This window comes from Podarcis muralis, chromosome 6, assembly GCF_964188315.1.
Source record: "Podarcis muralis chromosome 6, rPodMur119.hap1.1, whole genome shotgun sequence".
Classification (NCBI taxonomy): Eukaryota; Metazoa; Chordata; class Lepidosauria; order Squamata; family Lacertidae; genus Podarcis; species Podarcis muralis.
The window spans coordinates 55,312,324-55,327,796 of NC_135660.1; positions in this window are offsets into that span (position 1 = coordinate 55,312,324).

Sequence of the window (15,473 nt, forward strand, 5' to 3'; positions counted from 1 at the left end):
TGGACCACTGTATTCCATGCTCTAGTAACCTCCAGATTGGATTATTGCAATGCACTTGGAAACTTCCAACAGATGCAAAATGCAGCAGCCAGATTTCTGGCTAGAGTTCCATTTAGAACCTACATAACTCTGATTGAAAACAGCTATCTTGGTTGCCAGTTTGTTTCAAGGTGCTCACATTAGCTTCTAAAGTCCTAAAAGACTTTTCTTTTTTTTAAAAAAAAAATAATGTATTAAACGACCAATCAAATCAAATCAAATCACATCACATAAATTCCGAATTACAAAGCTGAATTTTAAATTTTTTGTTGGGGGACCCATATTTCAAGTTCCGAAGGGGATTCCAATCATCTTCTTGCTGCTGCGTTAATATCCACAAATCTGTCCAAATAATGTTCATAATTCTATCCAGTCCTATCTTGCTGTTCCCACATCTCATATTATTCATATATTTTTCAGCGCTCTCCGGCAACAGCTGCTGCGGCTTCACTCCACAGAAGTAGCGATCGACTCTCAGTGCCGCACCACCCCCGTTCCACTCCGGAGCCCCTCGCGGGGTCCCTTTGCCACTGGGGGGGGCGCTTCTGGCACCCGCCGAGTCCCACAGCCACTGGCTTTCCCCGCCTGCAGTTTTTTGAAGGGTCTCCGCTGCGCCATAGCGGATAGACCCGATTTCTGCGGAGCTTCTCCCTCTTAGTTAGAAGGAGACCACCATTGCCGTTGGCGCCGCCTCCGGAAGTCTTTTCTTTATTATCTCTTCTGTTAATCTCCTTAAGCAGGTAAACACCAGTTATAATCCTGTGTGAATTTTTCCGTTCGTCCAATCACCATATCGAGATGGTTTCCATATATCATCACTTCCATAAATAAAAGCACTCTTTCCATCATTAATCTTCACAAATCTGTCGCCTTCTTTAGTCCCTCTGAGGAGGCTCACCCACAATATGAAAACAGATCCATTCCTCCTCCCAGACATAAGTCTTTCGACAGAACTTGCCAAAATGGCGACGCTGTTTTTTACTGCGTCATCCCAAAGCTCTTATACTTTCCACGATCTCCTTAAAACATGCTTTTGGTTAGAAAATTATCTCCACACAGTCTTAAATCATCAGCTTAGGTCATTTAAGCGGCATTTCTGACTTGTGGGGGGGGGGGATTCTTGGTTAATCACATAGAGAAAAGAAAGGAAAGTTCCCCCCCATCCAGTCCCGTTGCTGACATACCGAGCCTTGGTGTGTCTTCTCATGTGTCAGGGGCTCAGGAGCAGAGGCACAGGGGAGAGAGGAAATGGAGAGCGAAGGGGAAGAATCTGAGGGCAGCGGAGGGGAGAATGACAGTGACCTGAGAGATTCCATGTGCCTCTCCAGCGAATCAGAAGATTCCCAGAAGGGGGCGCCGATGGTCAGAGCAAGGGGGGTCCCAGGGGGGACGCACCAGAAGCAAGGGGCCAGCGGGGACTCCCAAAGCAGCAGCTGGAGATCAGGACCAGCTTCCCCACCAGAGCGTAGTGGGGGGGAAGAGTCCCATGTGTCAGGGCCAGCGTCTCCTCCAGCAGGAAGGGAAGAGGAGTCAGGGCTGACCACGCCTCTGTCGGAGAGTGGGGGAACGGAGGGGAGGTCAGACCCAGCTAGCATCCCCGAAGGGGAAAGCAGTGACAGGAGCAGTGTAACGGTCAGGAGGAAGGTGGCCGGCTGGGCGCGCGCGCCAAGTTCAAATGTACAGGCGCGCGGGACAGCAGAAAACCCGGATTGGGAACCAGGTCCTAAAGCCCGCCGGAGGCAGGGGGAAGACTCAGGGGACTCAGCGTCAGAAGAGTCTAGGAAGGGCAAAACCCCAGCGGACAGGCGGACCCAGAGGAGAAAAGAGCAAAGGAAGAGGTGGAGCAAGGCTAGAGTCTTAAACTGGTGTCTGGGGGGAGGAGACTCAGACGGAGCTTCGGCGGTCTAGAGTTTGAGACGTAGAGCTGCGCGCCGCGGCTGTGAAAGAGAAACTGAACTTCAATAAAGACTTTTGTATATAACAACGGAGTGGCGTTGGTCCTTTGTGAGCTGGGACCTAGGGCAGCTCTGACATCATGATATATTCCTGTTTATCCGACCCGTCTTCTTTCTCAGAGATCTCTTCAATTAGCAGTCTTTACTCCCCATTCTTCCTTGAAATATGTGCATTAGCTTCCTCCTAATTGTTTCTTTTGAAGTTGCTGCAGCTAGAGGTGCGAATCAGAGACAGCGTCCAGGAGATCCGAAGTCCACACAAGGGCTTTCTGCCTAGTGCCCCCACCCCCTCAAATTCGGGGGTGGTATAGGGCACAGCAGGCAAGGGCAGCCCCCCCACTCGCTTAGGGGGGGGGGGGCGGGAGGATGCTTACTCCCATCACAGCCTCTTAATTACCTCGTGTGGGTTGGAGAGATGTTATTGTCGGCCATCTTCCAATGCGCCCCTAGTGGCCCCCCAAAGTCCTAAAAGACTTAGGTGTTGAAGATCTGAAAGACTGTATCCTTCCCCACAGACACTCTGGGAAGTTAATATCAGCAAAGGGCAGACCTCTTCTTAGTTCTTAGTTCCATCACCCTCATACGTCTGGTGGGGGTGGGGAGGGGTGAAGCAGCTCTGGAGAGGGCATTTTCTGTGGCAGCCCCTAATTTGTGGAATTCCCTCTCCACAGAGGTGATTCTGCCACCTTCATTATATAGTTTCCATCCCTGGCATCCAACACCTGAGATAAATATATTTAGGACTCGCCCTATTCTCTTGATTGTAATATATTTTAATTGATTTTAATACTGTGTTTTTAAACTGTTGTAATCTGTCCTGATGAATGGCAGATGAGAAATTTAAATCATCACCATCACTCTTGGGGGGTGATTTCCCCCTCCTTTTTAATAGGTTGACATTCAAGCCATGGTACAATGTGAAGGAATTCATCAAGTACCTAGTGGGATTTAAAATTTAGCATGGGACACTATATGTTCCCTCCTAGATTACAGGGCTCTGTATGTTATGCAGATCTGCTCTAAAGTAAATAACGCAGAATCTGCTTTGTTTCAGTGATCTTCTCTCCTGTATTTTTCAATCAGACGGCGCTTACAGAATTATCGGGCTATAAAACTGGATGGGCACCTCTTTTTGATGATGCATGCCTTGTTTAAAAACATTATTTTTTCAGGCTGAAACGTGGGACATTGCTTTTTTCAGTCCGTGGAGCGTTTGTGCTCTGTAAAATGTCATTCAAATCAAAACACTGGTTTCAGATGCCTCATAACTCAGTGGAAAAATGTGAACGCAGCCAGGATTCTGAGTTTCTGAAAAATGTTTGCCTTGGATCTGCTTACTGCTAATGGAAGGAGGCTACTTCTAGAATTACACGCTCTATAAGTCGCTGCAGACAGATTCTAGTTTAAATACGGGCAAACTACAGACTCATTTAATCACCACATTTAATCATAATAACATCCTGACGGGCTGATCTGTCCCTCCTCTTTGGATATGGCTTCTGTAACATTTGCAAGGCTAAGTAAACAGATTTCTAAATTCTGTTCTAATGTTCCACGGTCCAACGCCTAGCTACTGCATACACACACGCACACACACCAGTTCAAGAATTTAAACTTTGCTACTTGCCTAAAAAAGCAGGAAAACCACAAATATTTTTTTTCCATCCTGGAACAAAGGGTTCTTGAGCTTCCACACAGGACTTTAAAATCATGTCAGTTGTAATTCTCAAGACCTCAGATACAATATAGGATTTTTAGCATTAACTGCTTGGACAGCCATAGACCAAGCCTGGCAGTAAAGGAATGGATAGATTGGAGGTAGTATCTTGAAGTAGCAATGCAATCCAAAGGCATGGCAAAAAAAAAAAAAAAAAAGGAAAATTGATTGGCAGGAAGGAGAAAAAAATCAATTACAGATAATAGTTCTTTGTTACAAACTTCTTAAAACGACCAACTAGAATGGAAAGCAATCATGGAGAGGAGAAGCCAAAAGTTGCTCTTCTTCTGGTGGGCCAGTAATGAGCCTCCTTTCCTTCTATTCCTGATGTATGGCTTTTGCTAGAGGACAGCTAATCAAGAGAGGTCCCTGATGCAACCGAGGGGGATAGTGGTCCTCCTTAGCTCCTCTCCCAGTGGAATGACTGATCCTTCAGGTTTAAGTTAAAAGTTGTGTACATCCCTCCCGAGGATTTTGGCAAATGCTCTAGAGTTCTCTGATGACACTATAACAGGTGGGTCCTTTTCCATTTCCTTTAAAGTCCATGGAACCACCCACTACAAAATGTGCACTCACAAAACCATGCAATTTACCTCTCCTGCCTATCCCTGTCAACTCTATCCCTGTGCCACACACAAACTGATAGGCTACTGATGGGAACTGTAGTCTGAAAACATCTGGAAAGCTCCAGGTTGGCTACAGTGGTACCTCGGGTTACATACGCTTCAGGTTACATACGCTTCAGGTTACAGACTCCGCTAACCCAGAAATAGTACCTCAAGTTAAGAACTTTGATTCAGGATGAGAACAGAAATCATGCTCCGGCGGTGCGGTGGCAGCGGGAGGCCCCATTAGCTAAAGTGGTGCTTCAGGTTAAGAACAGTTTCAGGTTAAGAATGGACCTCCGGAACTAATTAAGTACTTAACCCGAGGTACCACTGTATCTCTATATTTCATCATACTAAAGGTCTGGAGTGAACTATAGAATCTGGAACGGATTCCTCAACGCTCTCTGGGAATGCACAGGCCTCATTTAGGACAGGTGAGCATATTAACTAATAGTGCCTTATCTCCCATGGACATTGTTGATAGAATGATAGAACAGAGCATGGCTTTTGCCAGCACACTCTTGTGTAACACTGATAGGAAACTACTAGGGAAAGACCTACTCAGTGGTAGAACCCCAGGTATGGAACATCCACTCCATTGAGGCTCACCTGACACCTTCCCTGTGGTCTGTTTGATGCTAAAGAATGAACAGGGTGTTTCTCCAGACCTTGGATAGTGCTAAAGGAGAATTAAACAAATTCATAGAGGACAAGGCTACCAATGGCTACTAACCAGGATCACTATGTTCTTCCTCCACTGTCTGAATACCAGTTGCTGGGGAATACAAGTAGGGAGCCTGGAATGTCATAATGGAAGATATGACAAATTTGTCATGCAAAAGCAAAAGGCAAAATTAGTACATGAGACTGGTATGGCAGAAATGACACTTATGGGACCAAACGTAAAGGCGTATTAATTGATCTAAAACTCTGCTGGTCACTTCAGAGGTGAAGCTGAGTCAATGACCTCCCCTCCTGCAATGTTCAGACTGTGGGTTCCTATGTTTATATGGAGCTAGAAGAGAGAGGTTTATCAGCATCCCAAGAATTTCAGAAGTACAACAAATACTTACAAATATATAGAAAGGGGGAGACCCCCACCCCACCCCAAAGAATAGGGCAACAAGAATTTAACGTGTTCAGTGGAAACTGAATGCTGACTAACTGGAGGAAGAGGAGAGAAAAAGGTAATGGTTTGTAGGTGGAATGAAGTGGCTGGAACCCTGAGCAGACAGACTCTACGCAGCAACATTTTGTTGCAGGTGCCCCTTGTAGTGGTCTAAACTGAATCACTGCAAGATACATTTAATATTACACTTGTCTTATGCAAGGTGTATGTGCTGTTTATTACTGCCACTGCTTTTATCCTCCTCCCTCTCTCTTTCCCTCTTAGTCACAAAGGAAGTCACCGTGTAATGCAAATGATAAATATAGCAACACATAGAAAAGAAGGAGCACAACACAGATTAGTCATTTCCCCCCATTGTGGCTATTTTAAGAATGACTGCGTGGATTGCCTCCCCCATGTTTGTTTTGTTTTGAAATGTGTTGCTCTAATCCTGCCCACATTTGTGCCTGCATCAGCTCCATTTCTTTTTGTGGGCTTTATCCATCCATAGCTCTGGGGTGGGAACTGTAGCCTTGGCATGGTCATTTGTGGAGATTTTCAGGCACAATTAAAGTGTTTAGAAGAGCAAAGTTCTCCCTTAGGAGCCCAACAGTTCCACATTTCTACTGTGAACTGTGACTCTTTGAAGTGCTCTAAGGCTGACCTATTTGTCCAATTGGCATTTCCCCTTGATCTTTCTATTGCTTTGAAGTAACACACACACACACACACACACACACACACACACACACCACACCACCTCAGTTGTCATTTGGTCTTAATAGAAAAGGACCTAGAGCCAAACCCATTTCTGTCTCACTGCATATTCTGTAATATGCACCAAGCGTTTTTACCATATTTATGTAGAGCATTCCTCTTCTCATTTCACTTGTTAATGTTTTTTTTAAAAAAGAAAATAATTATTTTAAATGATCTCTATACTTTGGGAAAACAAAAAAAATACAGAAAACAACGATGACACAGAATTCCAAAATAAATGTGATGGATAGAATATCTCTTTGGTCGCTTTCTGACGTCTTGGCTCATAGCCAAGCTCACATGACAGTTTTCATTTCCCATCTAGGCATGTGAAATGGAAAAGATTTAAATTGTTTTCCAGGTGGTGGCTGCAGCTAAGAGTCCAGAATAAATAAAACATGGATGTTAAAATAGACTGTTTCCAATAGAACACTGGATTCACTATTTTACCTGAATTTAAACAAGGTATAATGGTGGCTGTGTCGCAGGTCGGAACAGCGAAAGGCTGTACATAACACTCAAATGCGGGGGTAGGGACTCTTCAGCCCACAGGCCAAATTTGGCTTGAAATGGGTCCCAATCCAGCATATGAAGTCATTACCTCCAAACTATGGCTACCTGTCCCACAGCTGATGTCAGGTGCAGGGCAGAGAGATATGCCTGGATTGGCTGCTTGACAAAGTTTCCTGTGGGGAATCAATCCCATCCTTCCATCCCTGATGGGCATGACTTCAAGCCTGCTGGATTGGCTGTGTGACTGAGTGGGGAAACTTGATTGTGCAGCCGATGCCTGCAAAAAAGAACTTTGTCAGCCCTGTGCTTAGAGCTGGCAGGCTTTGGGCTGGCAAAGCTCTTCTGCTACACTTCTCAAGCACCTGGCAACCAGCTGGCTTTGGGGCGTTTTGCAAGTGCTGCACAAGGGACTTTGACCTGTTTAGGTAGGGTTAAGGGTGGGTGGGGACATATAGGGACCTGGTCCACAGAGCCAAAACATTTCCCCACCCTTGCTTTAATTGTAGATATTCATTTCTGGAATAGTGGGAAGAGTAAAATGAAACACTGTAGCTTCTAGGAAGGAGAGCTGATATAGCCTAGTGCAGGTTGGTGAGGAGGCAAAGAACAAGTATGTGGGGGCATATACAGTGGTACCTCAGGTTACATACGCTTCAGGTTACAGACTCCGCTGACCCAGAAATAGTGCTTCAGGTTAAGAACTTTGCTTCAGGATGAGAACAGAAATCGGGCTCCGGCGGCACGGCGGCAGCAGGAGGCCCCATTAGCTAAAGTGGTGCTTCAGGTTAAGAACAGTTTCAGGTTAAGTACGGACCTCCAGAACGAATTAAGTACTTAACCCGAGGTACCACTGTAGTATTTTTCACTGACACCCCCAAGGCCTCATCTCAACTAAATACAGGTACAACATAATTCTCAGGCAGGTCACTGTGCAGTAGGCCTAAGGAACAGAGAGCTCATCCCAGACATTTGTTTTCAGTGCCAGAATGGACCTTGCAGCCAGCAGTGCCCCATAAGGTGTCGTGAATGGGGCACCACTGCTCACAGCTTCCCAACAACGTAGGTGGCTGGCACTTACTGAGAGGTAGAAGGGAGGGTCATGGCACATCGAGCTTGGTGTGATGCATGGAATGAAGCCAATCAGATGCTCCCTCTACCACACCAAGCTCACCATTTCTGGCCCCCGCTCCTTTCCCCTGGAATAAATCCCATTGAACACAGTGGGATTTACTTCTGAGTCAACATACACAGGATTGCATTACATATGACTCTACGGGGATAATAATTCTGGCCTAACTCACAGAGCTGTTAGCTAAGGATTACTGTGATAATCTTTTGGAAGCTCCGTGAAGACTCAAGAAGGGCTAAATCTTATTATTGGTGTATTATCCTGTCCATTGCAAGCTCTTTTGTGGACTGCAGTGTGCTTAGAATGCTGCATCTTAAAAGTCATCCATGTCCTACCTGCTCGCATGTCCACAGAGTGTGCCACCCTGAAGAGTCGGTTGGATCCTGCAGTGGTGTGTAAATGCACTTGAAGAAATGGTGCTGCTCATCCTTCCTATATCACTATCATGACCTCTTGGCTCTTGGACCATGCATTTGCATAGTGGATGTTAAACTCCACTCTATTCATTTGCACAGCTGCTTTATCTGCACTGCTTCTTTGTGACCTTCTTCGCATGCAACATTAACCGAAGCTTAGTGCAATCATGCAGGCTTGCAGAAAGGAAACCATGACCCTTTGCTATTCCTGTGGTTATTCTGTTGCTGTGTTATCCTGAGCCAAGCCACAATTTGGCTTAACATGTCATCTGACCTCAGGCTGGTGGTTCAGCTCTCCCAGACATACCATGAGCTGTGAACCATAGGGCTAATTTTTGCTGATGACAGATTTTAAACCCTGGGCCTATGTTTTGGGTATTCCCATTTGGAGATGACCAAAATGTTGAGGAAATCCAACAACATTTGTGACTCACAAATTATTATTTTTTATTTTGACCCCAGTGTTTGAAATGTGTACTTTGAAACTGGACTTCTTTAAACTGTGAAGGCTATGTGTTTGTCATTGCTGAGGGTGGGTGGGTTTCCTAATAAGTTGAATGAATAACTGAAATAAGTACATACACAAAAAGGATTTACTGAATAATGAATAAGTTGAATGAATAACTGAAATAAGTACCGTACATACACAAAAAGGATTTACTGAAAGTCATTGCAAGGCAGTTGGCAGGTACTCCGAAATACTGAGTCATGTTGCATGCCAACTCCATCCACACAAATGCAAATATCTACAATCACTCATATTGTCAGAAAATTCCCACCTTCTGCTCTACCCTTTCCACCTCCATTTTCTTCCCTAAGATCGGGGAGAGCATGCCTTGTGGTTGCCTTTGTGTAGAGGGTGCATGATTTGCTCCTACACCCGAGAAGAGGGGAACTGACATCCTGCTGTCTCTGTGACACTCTTGTCTCTTAGTTCCCATCCCTTTCCTTGTAAGGACAGTTGGGTTTTACAAGTGCTATCTCCCTGTGGGCTCAAAATTCCTCTCTTGGGAACTGACTGTATCCAGACAATCATACTGACATTAATTTAGCACAAAAGCGAGAACTTTTTATCATAACCTTGCGCTGCAATTTAAATTCACTTATCTCTATAGTTATAAGGGATATACAGTGTCAGATAACAACTACCCCCATGATCTTCTGGAATGGGAGGGGGATGAGTAAAGGTTAGAAGAGGTAAAATTATAGCACTTTCCAGATACAATGTGTTCAAAAACTCAGATAATTTAGGTGTCAATTTTAAAGGCTCCTTGTCAAAAGCTTCTCTTGTACTTTTCTCTGATTAGAATCATGATTGGCGAGTTTCCCTTGGTTCAGTCTGGAATATGAGCTTCATTTGGAGCAGACCTAAATTGTTTCATTTTAAGCTCCCTCCCACTCCAATCCCCATGTCATGTAGACTTCCTGATCAACGCTATTTTTCTAGAAAAAGAGGTGCTGGAACCATGAATGCCTCCCTTGTTCTCTTATAATGGCAATGGTGCCCAACTGAGAAGTGCCGGAACTGAGTTCTGGCAGAAAACCCCCCTGCTCCTGATATTATCAGAATTAAAAGGAAAGACAGAGGCTTATCCTGCCTAATCCCTTCACTTGCCCTGGGAGCACTTAGGGTCTTTGCAAAAGTGCAGTTGATTAATTAGTAAGAGCAATCAATCAAAGAAACCATTTCATTGACTAAACTCTCAAGGTACGTTGACTAAAATCTTGTGGCATGTTACACATTTGGTGATAGACTAAAATTTCAAGTTACAAGAAAGGAGATTCCAACTAAGCATCGTGACAAACTTTCTGATGGTAAGAGGTGGAATGAACTCATTCAAAAAGTGGTGGACTCTCCTTCATTGGAGGTTTTTAAGCATTTGTCATGAATGCTTTAGTTAAGATTCCTGCATTGCAGGGGTTGGAATATATGACTCCCAGGGTCCTTTCCAACTCTACAATTCCATAAAACAATGCTCCCAATTGATCTGGTATCCATATATTTTTTTTGGAGGGGGTGAGAGATAATCAATTATTTCTAATGTCTTGACATTAAGGGTTAATTCCAGTTTTGGTGGCAGGCTGCTGACAGAGATAATTACATGGTGATTGATGATAGCTAGTTGATAGCTAGTCTTGGTTCAAGTCTGGAAAAAAGAGCGAACACAGGATTAACCTCTGATGCTCTGAAAAGGCTGTTTTCTGTGTCAAGAGACCAAGAAGCTCTCAGCTCCTAGGAATTCTGATGGGGTTACGAGACTTGTGAATTGAGGAACTAACATCACCCCCAAATACCACGTAAGAGCCCTGATGGGCATGGTCTCTCCAAAAGCCCCCTTTTCTTAATTATTTCTGAGACAGTTATAATTTATAACTGGGAGAGATTTATCTGTCGGCCGGTGGAAATTTACATTGAGTGCATGAGCTGATTTCTGGCTTCAAGAAGAAGGGAATGGAAGTTGATCATTAAAGGGCTGAAGGCAGAACAAGAAGCATCCTTTAATGGTTTCAGTCAAGAAAGTTTTATATCAACATGGGAGTTCTGTGTGCTAAGAAATTTTATTTTATTTTATTTTTGTTTTGTTTGCTTGATGAAAGTGTTGCTTAGAAATCCAACTCTGCCACTCACAATGAGAAAGGAATGTGTTAATGAGACTCACAATGAGAAAGGAATCTTTTAAAATTAAAGATATATTATGAGAGCCAGTGTGGTGTAGTGGTTAAGAGCGGTAGTCTCCTAATCTGGGGAACCGGGTTCGCGTCTCCGCTCCTCCACATGCAGCTGCTGGGTGACCTTGGGCTAGTCACACTTCCTTGAAGTCTCTCAGCCCCACTCACCTCACAGAGTGTTTGTTGTGGGGGAGGAAGGGAAAGGAGAATGTTAGCCGCTTTGAGACTCCTTAAAGGGAGTGAAAGGCGGGATATCAAATCCAAACTCTTCTTCTTCTAATGCTGTGACGATCTAAAGGCAGTGATGGGAGATGTAATGAGACTGAACTGTTAATAAGAACGACAACATTCTATAGGGCAAGTATATCGTTGGACATTCCACTGTCTGTTGGCATCCTTCAGCAGATGTTTGATGAGCAAATAAAATGGATTGAATCAAAGTTAGATCTAATGGAGAATGAAAGTAAACCAGAGACAAATGAACTGAAAAGTGGAATCAAATATTATACAGAGGCTCTGGAGAATAATATGGACAAAGGACGGGCAGAACCAGAGAGCGAAAAGTGCAGAGTTGGAAGGAACAGATGGTGAAATGGAAAAGTCATTCACACAGATGTTTGGAAAAATGAAACAGCCAAATGGTGGGGTTGTGATTCTGGAGGAGTGGATTGAATTGGGGAGATGGCACCGATAGCACTGAGAGAGAAAGGCGCTGTATACAACTTGGAGTGAATTCAGAGGAAAAAGCTATGAAATCTCTGGCTCTTTTCTTGGAAAAAGAATGGAAGAAGTGTAAATGGAAGAGATAATTTATTAGAGAAGGATGGAAAACCATGGCAAACACAACAGCAAATGGGAATGGAAGATACAAAACTGGGTGAGAAGTAATGGCTACATAATAAGCAAAGAACTATGGAATACTATCTCAATATAAGATCACAGTGGAGAGACACTTATATGGATGAAAATGGAAGAGTTGATTATTTTTTAATATGGAGGAATGGCTGCTGGAGTTATAGGAGGCAAAGTTGATTAGAAGTTTGATTAGAGGAAAAACCATTGCTGACATTTATTAATAACAATCATTAGAGAACCCCTTTTGGACTTTTTGCGTGAAGAAGGAAATGAACAAATTTGAGACTTCTGGATCTGAAGATTGGGAAAATGTTCTACTTTCTGTTAAGCAATATTTGGATGTCATCCTAGAGTGATTTTTTTGAATAATTATTTAAATGTAACAGAGATGGAAAACCGGAAGGCCATTTTATTTATCTTATCTTATCTTATTTTATTTTATTTTATTTTATTTTATTTTATTTTATTTTATTTTATTTTATTTTATTATTTTATTTTATTTTATTTTATTTTATTTTATTTTATTTTATTTATTTTATTTTATTCTCTCTCTTCTCTTCTCTTCTCTTCTCTTCTCTTCTCTTCTCTTCTCTTCTCTTCTCTTCTCTTCTCTTCTCTTCTCTTCTCTTCTCTTTCCTTCTTCTTTTTTCCTTCTTCTCTTTCTTTTTTCTTTGGTGTCCTCTGCGCTGGGCCTTTATTTGGGTCCAAGGATTACATGCACAAGAAGGTGGTGGGTGGAAGGACCCTGAGTGAGAGGCAGGGAAGGGAAGGGAAGATCTCCCAGGTGAGAGATTGGAAGGGTCCACCACTTTCTGTGTGTGACAGGGGTTAAGCTTTAATAAAATCTTATGGGGGGAAACATACAGATGATTGGGATTTTGCGCGTGCACACACACACACACACACACACACACACACAACTAATGACAGTCTGCAGTAATGTAATTCACATTCAGAAAAAATATACTTCAACGTTGTGGAAATCCCTATATTTCCATTACTAACTCTATAAATATTGGGCACTTAAGAGAAATCTTGATAGCTGCATTGTGTGGAGAGAAATTGTGTGTGTGTGTGTATATATATACCAGTGAAAGAATGTGCCTGAAGTGGCTGTGTATGCACAAAATGCAACTGAAAATGAACACATTTCAACACCTAATTGGTCATATGGAATAAAGCTCAGAAAGTGTTCAGAAAAACTGTCCAAAGGAAAGAGCAGTGCCTTCCGCCCCCACAGATCCACCCACAGTCAATTTCCTAGTCAAAGATTTGTGTGGGCTGCTGCTGCTGCTGCTGCTGGATGGATTTGATTTTCGAGTCTACTCTAAAAGCTATATAAAAAAAGAAAAATCGCCCATAAAGGGCAGAGCATCTAGAGACAGCAACTGTATATACTGAAAAAGCTGGAGTTCCTATAATTCATGAAACAAAGCAAGACTTACTTAACTAAACCTGGGTATTAGTATACTTATTTGGGAGAATGAATAATAAGGTAAATACTAGCTATTGCATTACTGTCCTTTCTGTCTTGGGGGCAGGTGGGCTGAGGTGTTTTTTTTTGGCTCTTTGTGTGAGGAGAGCCATCACTGCTCCCATTCTTAAGACAAGGACAGAAGCTTCAAGAGAGTCGTGCATTTTATTATTTTTGTTGCATCCAGCCTTCGGCTAAAGCTTCCCAAATGGCTTGCCCATGGTCATCTAGAAATGTGTGTTTCGTATAGCCCACCTTCCACCAGATCCTTTTTTCTGCTACTCTGCTCAAATGTACAAAACCTTCACCCAATCCACAGATTTCACATCCAGGCTTGCTACTTCTCTTTTTTCACTAGTCTGTAATCGAATGCATGGAAGCCGGAGCAGGATTGTGCATACTATCGCTACCCACAACCTTGCCCCTCCATCAGCTCCGTGTGCACAGAGGTTCTATATATGTGTATATAAATGATGCTTACAAGCAGAGCATGTTTTCACTCATTCGCTGCGTATGGTTTCAGAATGTGTGAAGGGGATTTCTCACACCTACATACAGCTTCCTGCTCCCTCACCACAGAAACCCTTCTCTCCCTCCTCTCACCTCTCTCACACAAAATACAATATTTCACACAAGGGCTATTATACTCCCATTTACTCTTCATCCAGTGCATGCCCACCATTGGTTCGGGAAGCAGTGTGCACACAACATTAGGCAAAATCTGCATCCACCACACAGCATTGCTTCCTATTAAATACTGCATTATGATGCATTATCCACCCCCCCCAAAAAAACGAGCTTTAATCTGAATTGAAAAAAGAATGACCTTGCTGCATTTTAACCCAGTGCACAGCCATATAATGACAACAAGCACTCCCATGGCACCACCATGGCTTTCTTTGTGGTAATTGAGGATAGTTATTACATATTGATGGTTCAGCTGATAGAGCATGAGGTGCTCAGGGTCATGGTTTGGAGTCCCACACTGGGCAAAAAGATTGCTGTGTTGCGAGGGGTTGGACTAGATGAACCTTGTGGTCCCTTACAACTCAATAGTTTGGTGATTCTGTGAAGATTCCATTCTCTGTCAGCTTCTGCCCTTTCCCTCGTCTCACAGACATTTTTGCCTGGATGTGCTCTCATTAGCCTATCAATATATCAAAAGCAGAATTCCCTATTATTTCTCCTAAACCTTCCTGATATTGCTGGCCTATCTCTCCACACCTGTCTCTGCACAACCGTGGAAAACAGGGAGGATATTTAGATTCAGGTGGATCTGGAGAATTTACTGCTCTGATTTGCTCAAAAACAAAGCTGTGCCGCACAATGCGATATGAGACAAACCTGAATATGATTCAGGGATAGTTAATTGGCAGGCACCTGTTTCAAGTAGAGAGCTCCAACTTTCAGAGTAAATGTAGGCTGGTGATTTTGGGAGAAGAAACTAGACAATGTACACATAATTTACTCCTTTGAAATTCTGAATGTTTAAAACCATTATGAACTGGAGGAGGCATCCAGCATTTTCACCCCCAAAGCAGTTCATTAATAGGAGCTGAAGTCTTGCCCAATAGCACAGATACCTGAAGAAGCTGTGAAAGTTGCAAAATCTGGAGTCTGCAAGTTTTTAAAAATCAAGATGATAGTTCCTTGTGGCTGCAAAAAATGTTATGGACCACAAAGTATTTATTAGAGTGTGAGTCAACAGGAGACTTTCAACAGGACTTCCAGAAGTGTGGGTGGTGGAGGCTAGAAAGCAACCCTATATCCTCTTTCCTTCCCCAATGTTTTTGATGTTCCCCTCATCTTATGCACTTGTATCTTCCTTTTCTTCTCTTCCCTCAAACATGATGTTCTTTTATCTCCTCCATAACCACAGTCCTTCACAAAAGATGCTGATTTCTGTGAAACCATTCATATGTGCAAATAAAGCAAATACATATTAATCTGCATGTCTTTAAGAGGACTGTAAATGGATTCTCTTTATTTCAGACTTTGGGCTGGGCTGGGGAGTTACAAAGAAAGTATATTTATTCTCTGAATATTTGTGTTTTCTTTCATTCTCTAAAGGAGTCTGAGAAAACTTTCAAATTCACATAATAGAAATCCTGTAAACATAAATGAATAAGATAAAATAACACCATCCTAGTCAACATAAATAAAAGAAGAATCATTCCTGTTAAGGATGCACTGAAATATATTTTTAAAAATATAAAAAAGGCTGAAAGAT